Source organism: Eptatretus burgeri, chromosome 9 (genome assembly GCF_056783735.1).
Source record: "Eptatretus burgeri isolate ZD-2024b chromosome 9, Ebu_testis_v1, whole genome shotgun sequence".
In the NCBI taxonomy this organism is placed as follows: domain Eukaryota; kingdom Metazoa; phylum Chordata; class Myxini; order Myxiniformes; family Myxinidae; genus Eptatretus; species Eptatretus burgeri.
The window spans coordinates 99,598,358-99,605,857 of NC_140969.1; the positions used below are offsets into that span (position 1 = coordinate 99,598,358).

Below are 7,500 nucleotides of genomic sequence, written 5' to 3' on the forward strand. Positions count from 1 at the left end.
AATCGGTGAGCGAGGGGCGATTTGGCCCCGCCTCCAGAACGATCGATATATGCAAATTTGTGGATCAAAAAGCCTTCACGCCCACTTTTTCTCGGGCCAATGGGGAGCGAGGTGAAAGGTCAAAGGGAGGGGGTCAAAGGCGAAGCTACGGGGGGGATAAAAGGACGGTGTTCGTCAGTCAGCAGAACGAGAAGGAGTCGGAGGGTGGAGAGTCGAGTGTGGAAGTCTGGAGCCCGAAGCCTGCAGTAGCTGGAGAAGCTGAAGAGAGTCGAACGAGGGGAGCCCAAAGAAGAGTCCAGGGTGGAGAGTCCAGAGGCGGAGAGGCGGCAGCGGCGAAGGCAGACGAGGGGGTGCTCGCGTCGGTGCCAGGAGCTGCACGCCCGAGGGAGGCCGGCAGCGCGACCTGGCCGAGGTGGAGACGCACACCAGGGATAATAAAGATCCTCTATACCCCGAGCATCAGCAACCCCCTCCTGTTTCCCCCCGCGCTGAGATAGCGCGACCAAGGGGCCCCTTTTCCCACCCCTGCCTGGCACTGTCCGCGAGGCCCGCGGAGTGAGGCGCCATCGCCGCTCCGCGTCTCATCACCAGACGGGTAGGCGCGACCCGGTCTCGGCCTCAGGCCCGCCTCATTCTTGAGGGTATTCTTTCCTTGGTTTTGGGTATGTGTTGTCGGCGCCGTCTGTGAAGTAGAATTGTATAAGTGTTGCCGTGTGCTCGGTAGTCGGTATTAGCTCTGCACTGTGTTCTCACTTTTATATTTGCTTTTGTGTAAATGGAATTGTGTTTTCTTTTTTTTGTGTGCATTTGGTGGAATTGTATTTGTGTGCTTCCCGTGTGCCGCGAATAAATGTGCTTTATTGTTGAACTGTTCTCCCGCTTCGCTTCGTCTTTTCCTCCATTGAATCCCCATCTTGCTTCACGTAAAGGGTTGGTAGTGGGCTGAATACGCCCGATAATTAATCGAACCGTCGAGGTCGACGATAACACCGCTCGGTTATTCTGATAGTACGGAACGGGTCGCTTAAGTGGCCCGTGTCCAAAGTCGACCTGCGGCGAGGTGCGATCGCCCGGTCTACCCTCCGCGTGGGTACTTAGGTAGGTCGGGTCGGCGAGCAACCCTATCCCACGCGGGGGCTGATTGGCTCGATCGCGGTGAGACCGAAAGGTCCACCCGTGACTGGTTCCCGGCGTTAGTCCGAGAGGGTCACGACTGGATTGTCCGTCCGGTGGGCGACGTGCCGCGATTCGAGTTACGTGGCCGTCAGCACGCCGGCGGGCGCGAAGACCGCAACACTGGTGTCAGGTCGTGCGATATAAACTCATCGCCCTCCTCGCGGCACTGGTATTGGAGAGCGGGACAACAGGCTCTCCTGTCTCCAGCGAAATTCACGGGAATTGGTCCAGGGGTGAGAGAAGCGACCCCCGATTCCCTCCAAATTACGAGCGAGCAAATTAACCCTTCACGAGAAGCAAGATGGCGTCTCAAGGCGAGCGGGTGCCGGGTGGATTAGGTATGTGTAATAGTCATGTAGAATCCATGGCTCAGGACGAGATCACCGTGCAAGAGAAACCCGTACCAGAAGGTTGGGAAAGGCATCGATGCAGTTCATCTGGTCGGTTTTTTTATTATAACCCCACCGCTAAATGTAGTCAGTGGGAGTGGCCAGGGCAGGTGACGATACAGCACGTTATGGAACTCGTGCAGAGCATAACCAACGAAATGAAGAGAAATACGCAACAAATTGAAAATAAAAAAATGGATGGAAACGCACTCGAAGCGAAAAACCAATTAAAAGAAAGCCAGGAGGAGACAGAGGAGGGATTGAAGGTCGAAACGGTGGAGTGTGAGAAAAGACTTCAAGACATGACGAAGAGAGTTGATAAGCTGGGACTGGAGGGAAAAACGGAGACAGAGGAACTGGGAAGACGGGTAGAAAACCACAAGCGCAAGCCGGAAGAACAGTTAGAAGCCAAAGCAAAGTCTGAGTGTGCGGAGATGAGAAAGGAATTGGAAAAGAAAGTTTCTGAGTTACAGAAACACCAAAACAAAGAGAGGGAACTACAAAACGAACTGAGAGTGTTAAAAGAGGAAAGGAAGAGAACGGAAAATGAAACTTTAAGAAACCACACTGTACAGATCGAACAGCTGGAAGCGAAGGCCAGACTAAAGAATGAGGAACAAGAAAGAGTAATGAAGGAAGAACGAATGAGACAGGAGAAAGAAATCAGTCAGTTGAAAGAAATGACGAGATTGCAGAAGGAGGAACAAGAAAGACAGTGGAATAGAAAACTGAAAGAGTATGAATTTGAAACTGAACGACAAAAGGAAAAAATAGGTTTGAATACGAGGAGAAAGTAAAGGAGCAAGGAATGAAGCAGGAAGGAGAAATCAGGAGATTGAAGGACACAACGAGATTGGAGAGGGAAGAACGAGAGGAACAATGGAATAGAAAACAAAAAGAACATGAATCTGAGGTTGACCAATTGGAAGAAAAGCTGAGGCTGGAGTACGAGATAGACAAAGAACAGCGAATGAAACACAAACAGGAGATTAACCAAATGAAGAAAACCATGAAACTGGAGAAGGAAGGACAGGAGAGGAAACGAGGAAGAGTAATGAGACAGCAGCAAATGAAACACAAAAAGGAGATTAACCAAATGAAGCAAACCATGAAACTGGAGAAGGAAGGACAGGAGAGGAAACGAGGAAGAGTCGTGAGAGAACAGCGAATGAAACACAGGAAGGAAATGAGCCAATTGAAAGAAACGATGAGATTGGAAAACAAAGAGCAGGAGGAACAGTGGGAAAGAAAACAACAACTCTATGAGTGTGAAATTGAACAACTAAAACGGAGGGAGAACGAACAGCTAATGGGGCTCAGAGAGAAAGAACGACTCAGATGGGAAAGGAAAAGGAACCAGGAAGAGACAGAAAAAAGGAACCAGGAGAGAAAATGTATAGAGACACGGGAGATAGAAAAAATAGAGGAAAGACTACACGAGGAAGACGGGGTAAGTGACGCACACACACACACAGAGGTAGTGGAGGATAATGGGGGTGAGCTGGCGGACTGGGTAGAGACCCAGTGCGAGCACCTGGATGGCCTCCTCCAGGAACGAGGGGAGGGAGTATGCCCCCTTGAGGCGAGTCACGACCAGGTGAGTTCGGTCGTGCTTTGCGAGGTTGAGGGGAGGAGTGCTGTGGACAGGTGCACGGAGAGCTTGGGGGGTATAGAGGCCCCGGAGACCCTTGTGGGGACACGAATCCCCAGTGTGGTTGTCCCTGTGTGTGTGGTGCAAGGTGTGAGTGCGTCCCCGTGTGTGGCAGCGACCCCGTGTGTGAGTGGTGTGGTAGCGATGGTGCCGGAGTACGTGCTTCCCAGCACGTCGTGTGTGGGTGAGGCACTGTGTGTGAGTGAGGCCGTGTGTGTGAGTGAAACGGCCAGTATGAGTGAGGCACCACGTGTGAGTGGTGTGGTGGCGAGTGTGCCGGAGTACGTGCTTCCCAGCACGCCGTGTGTGGATGAGGCACGGAGTGTGAGTGAGGCACCGCGGGTTAGTGCCCCCGCGTGTGTGGGTGAGGCACCGTGTGTGGATGAGGCACGGAGTGCGAGTGAGGCACCGCGGGTGAGTGCCCCCGCACGCGTGAGTGAACGGCCGTGTGCAAGGTCGCTGTGTGCAAGGGAGACCGTGTGTGTGAGAGAGCGGTATGTGAGGGAGATGTCGGTTGGCATGCGGGAGCACGCAGCCGCGTCTCCCGGTGTGAGTTTAATGGTGTGGACTGTGTGCGTCGTAACACGCAGGTGTGCGTGGGTCGAATGGCGACGACGGCGACATGGGAGGAAAGAAAGCCGAGTAGCGGCTGTAGCTATTTCGGGGACCGTGCCGGGTTCGCCCAGCAGTGAGCACGCGGTTCGTGCTGTGCAACGCACGAGACCACCACGTGCTCGCTTGCGAGAGTGAAGTCCCGGTCCGGAAACGCACGCGGTGGATTTGCCGATCCCGCAGATGGACAAAGTTTAGGCAGGTAAATGGATTTGGACCGGACGGGTTCTCCACGCGATCGTGTGTGTTAAGCTCCAACGGGCAAAGCACATGTGTTCGCGTGGGGAACCCCTCGAGACGTGGGGCTTGTTTTTTTTTATGCGCACGGTGACGTCATGGCTGCACGTGGGGTTGGAATCCGGCAGGAGGGGTATCTCTGCCGGATGGTCCCGTCCAAGGAGGGACGAGGAACACGTGCAGCTGCATGACGTCACGGGCAGGTGTAAAGTGCGCGAGCTCTGAGTTGCCGCGCAGGTGCTGCGCATGAAAAAAAAAAAACAGTAAGCCTCACTTTCGGGTGCACAGGATTCCTGGGCGAGGGGTGAAAGACCCCCTTGGCCGGGGCACAGGATGAAAATTAGTTAGGGGGAAGGGTTAGCTTAGCTAGACCGACTCCATGGGGCAGGGGTAAGTCCTCATGGAGTCCGTGGAATGGATTGGGTAGAGGGATTTAGTGAGCTTTAGGTTGGGAAATAAAATGAATTTTTGAGTTAGAAGACAGTGACAGACCTGTGGATGTGTAGTGGGGACGTAGCTTAGCTACGTAGGTTAAAAGGAACGTGCTGTAGTTTAAGGGACGACGTGGGAGCACGAGTTAGTTAGGGGATGTAGTTAGAAGGATGGCAGAGTTCAGTGGTGTGTGTGTTGAAGAGTTGTTGGTGAGTGAATTGGAAGCGTGTACATGTTGAGTGAGGTGGAAGCATGTACATGATGAGTGAGTGAGGCCAGCGGGTCTGTGTGTGTGGAGTGAATGGGGAATGCATGGTGCGATGAGTGATTGGGGGGAGGAGTGACTCCCACCCAAGGGACCCCGGGGTCAGAGTAAAGTGAGTTAGGGGGTTAGTCAAATTGAAAAATGGAGGTCGTTTTGCTGTTGGTGGGAATGTAGGCTCGAAACCCATTTGGAGGGGTGCAGGAGCCCTGTTGACGGGCTTGGGAGCGTGGCTGCGAAAGGTGAGTATCGCTGAGTGGGTACCCCGGGCACCAGGCTAGTCGGCCGCGGTAGGCCATGGGCCCATGGGGGGCCGGGATAGAGTAGTGGGCACGGGTGCGCCTGCTTGGTGCGGGGGCCCGGGGCGCCATTAGCCGCGTGGGCAGTGTTGTGGGCACGGGTGACCCTCGGAAAGGGGCCCGGGAGGCCGGCCTGCCACGTGTGCGTTTCAGGGGAGGTGCCATGGGGGCACTCCCCGGTGTTAGGGAGCTGGTAGGCTCGGAGGCAGTGTAGTGCCCGGGGGTGCCATAGCGGGAGATTCGGCAGAGGGTCGTGCCTGCCAAAGGGAGCCACGTGTCCCAGCCAGGAGACCGTGTGAGGGCACGGAGAGAAAATTGGGGGGCGAGGCCCGAAATTGTGAGGACACCAACACAGGCGACGGGAATCTGGGTTGTTAGAACCAATAGTTTAAGCGAGAGGCGCTTGTTGAAAGCCCCGGGGTAGTTTAAGAGTTAATGGTTAGGGTAGATTAGGAGATGTACCCCTCCGCACCATCCATCCCCTCGCTGTCGTTGTGGGCCGCTGGACCCACTTGGTGTTAAGATCGCCGAACTCTGGGGAGGCCATTCTGAGGCTTGAGTTGGGCCTCGACACAGGAACGTTAGCTCTCCCTTGTTCCCCTCCGGGAAGGGAACGTAGGGGTTGGGAGTAGGCTAGGTGACAGAATAGGTTAGCCGAACAAGGACGACAAAGGGGGTTAGGGGACAATTAATAGTGGGGAAGTAAAAATAAAAAAAAAACAAAAAAATTAAGGGGGCTAAATTGGTTTTTCACAAATTAAGGGAGTGGGTATGTACAGTGACAGGCAAAGGCGATAGGTTGGGAGGGAGACAGGTAGGTAGGTCCGAGCCCGCCTTCCAAGTGGCCAGCACCACCGCACTCCCTCCACGAACCTCCACTGAACGGCAAAGGCTGGCCAGCTTCATCTGCTGGCTGTGTTACTTCAAGGCCTGTGCCGGCCCACTTGATCGGCAGCTGTTGTGTTGCTGCAAGGCCTGTGCCGGCCACTTCGTCTGCAGCTGTGGTACTTCAAGGCCTGTGCCGGCCAGTTCATCTGCCCGCTATGTTTGCCTGCAGCGGCCTTCTTCTGCGGGCTGTGTTTGCCTGCTGCCTTTGCCATGCCATGCCCACTGCCCACGTTCACCAGCCCCGTTCAATTTTTGCTTTGCCCCCCCTGTTCATTTCCATGTGCGCCAGGATCAAGGCAACAGTTTGCAAGCTGCGAGAACTGCCCTGTTGGCAGCTACAACACGGGCCTGCAGTGGCGGCCTGTGCACCGTGTTTTGCGTCCATCCATTCATCCATTCATTCGTTGTGCTCATTGCGTGTGCCACTTGAGCTGGCACGGAGACTGCGTTTGTGCAGCCCATGCACCGTTGTGGTTCACTGCATTCAGTTCAAACCGTTCATGCATCCATTCGTTGTGCTCATTGCGTGTGCCACTTGAGCTGGCACGGAGACTGCGTTTGTGCAGCCCATGCACCGTTGTAGTTCACTGCGTTCAGTTCAAAAGGGAAGGCCTTGGACTGCGTGTGAGCAGCCAGCCACGTTCCCTGTCACCTGCATTGTTTGAGCCAGAGACTGCATGTGGGCAGCCTGGCTCCCTGCTAACTGCTTTTCTTTTGCAGAGTTCAGTGATCCTGGGCCATGGTTTAGTGTAAAATTTGTAAGTTAAGGTTAAGATGTACTGTAAATATGAGTGCGCTCCCGGCATGTATGTCTTAGCGCCGGCAATTTTATTTAAGTCGTCCGTGTGAGTGAGTTTGTTTAGATAGTTACGCAGCCCTCAGGTTATTTATTTTGGGGACACGAATACCATGAATGTCGCACTCAGGGATCCGTAGGTAAAATGTACTAGGGGAAAACTACACATGATGGCACACGAAAATTTGACGACTCGGGACGAGTCTGTAAAAAGGGAAGGGGGTAGTGTTGTGGTTACCAAATTCGCAAACCACCATTCAGGTCCCTTAGGTGAGGTATCTCGGTAAGTGCATGTGTAGTTAGGCCCAAACCCGTTGTCTAGTGGGAATACATGTCATTTATGCGAGCTGCGACTCTTCAGGATAGCCGTTTTTCTTTTACTATCTTTATTTTGGACCAACCGCCATGATTACCACCACAACCACAACATCAACCACCAACCACAACGCCGCTTCACCACAACCACCACGACCTTCACGTCACACCTCGCAACCATAGCATCGCCACCGTTCTTGCCCCGCTGTGGGTACCGGTGTTGGACTCGTGCAGGGCGCACGTTGAACAGCGTGTACAAAATCACGGATTTTGTGCTTCAAAAACGGATCAAAAACGACACACGCCCACTTTTTGCCGTCCAATCGGTGAGCGAGGGGCGATTTGGCCCCGCCTCCAGAACGATCGATATATGCAAATTTGTGGATCAAAAAGCCTTCACGCCCACTTTTTCTCGGGCCAATGGGGAGCGAGGTGAAAGGTCA

At 53.9% G+C, this 7,500-nt stretch overlaps 2 protein-coding genes across 4 annotated transcripts in view; both read left to right on the forward strand.

Moving 5' to 3' along the window:
- Positions 1-5,394, forward strand: part of LOC147020735 (uncharacterized) — a 117,341-nt gene extending 111,947 nt beyond the window's left edge. Inside the window, exon 2 of the mRNA XM_085896325.1 lies at positions 4,596-5,394. The gene's annotated coding sequence lies outside the window, so the exon portion shown is untranslated. The remainder of the gene's footprint in view (positions 1-4,595) is intronic.
- Positions 1-7,500, forward strand: part of YJEFN3 (YjeF N-terminal domain containing 3) — a 135,240-nt gene that overhangs the window by 87,260 nt on the left and 40,480 nt on the right. The window lies entirely within an intron of this gene.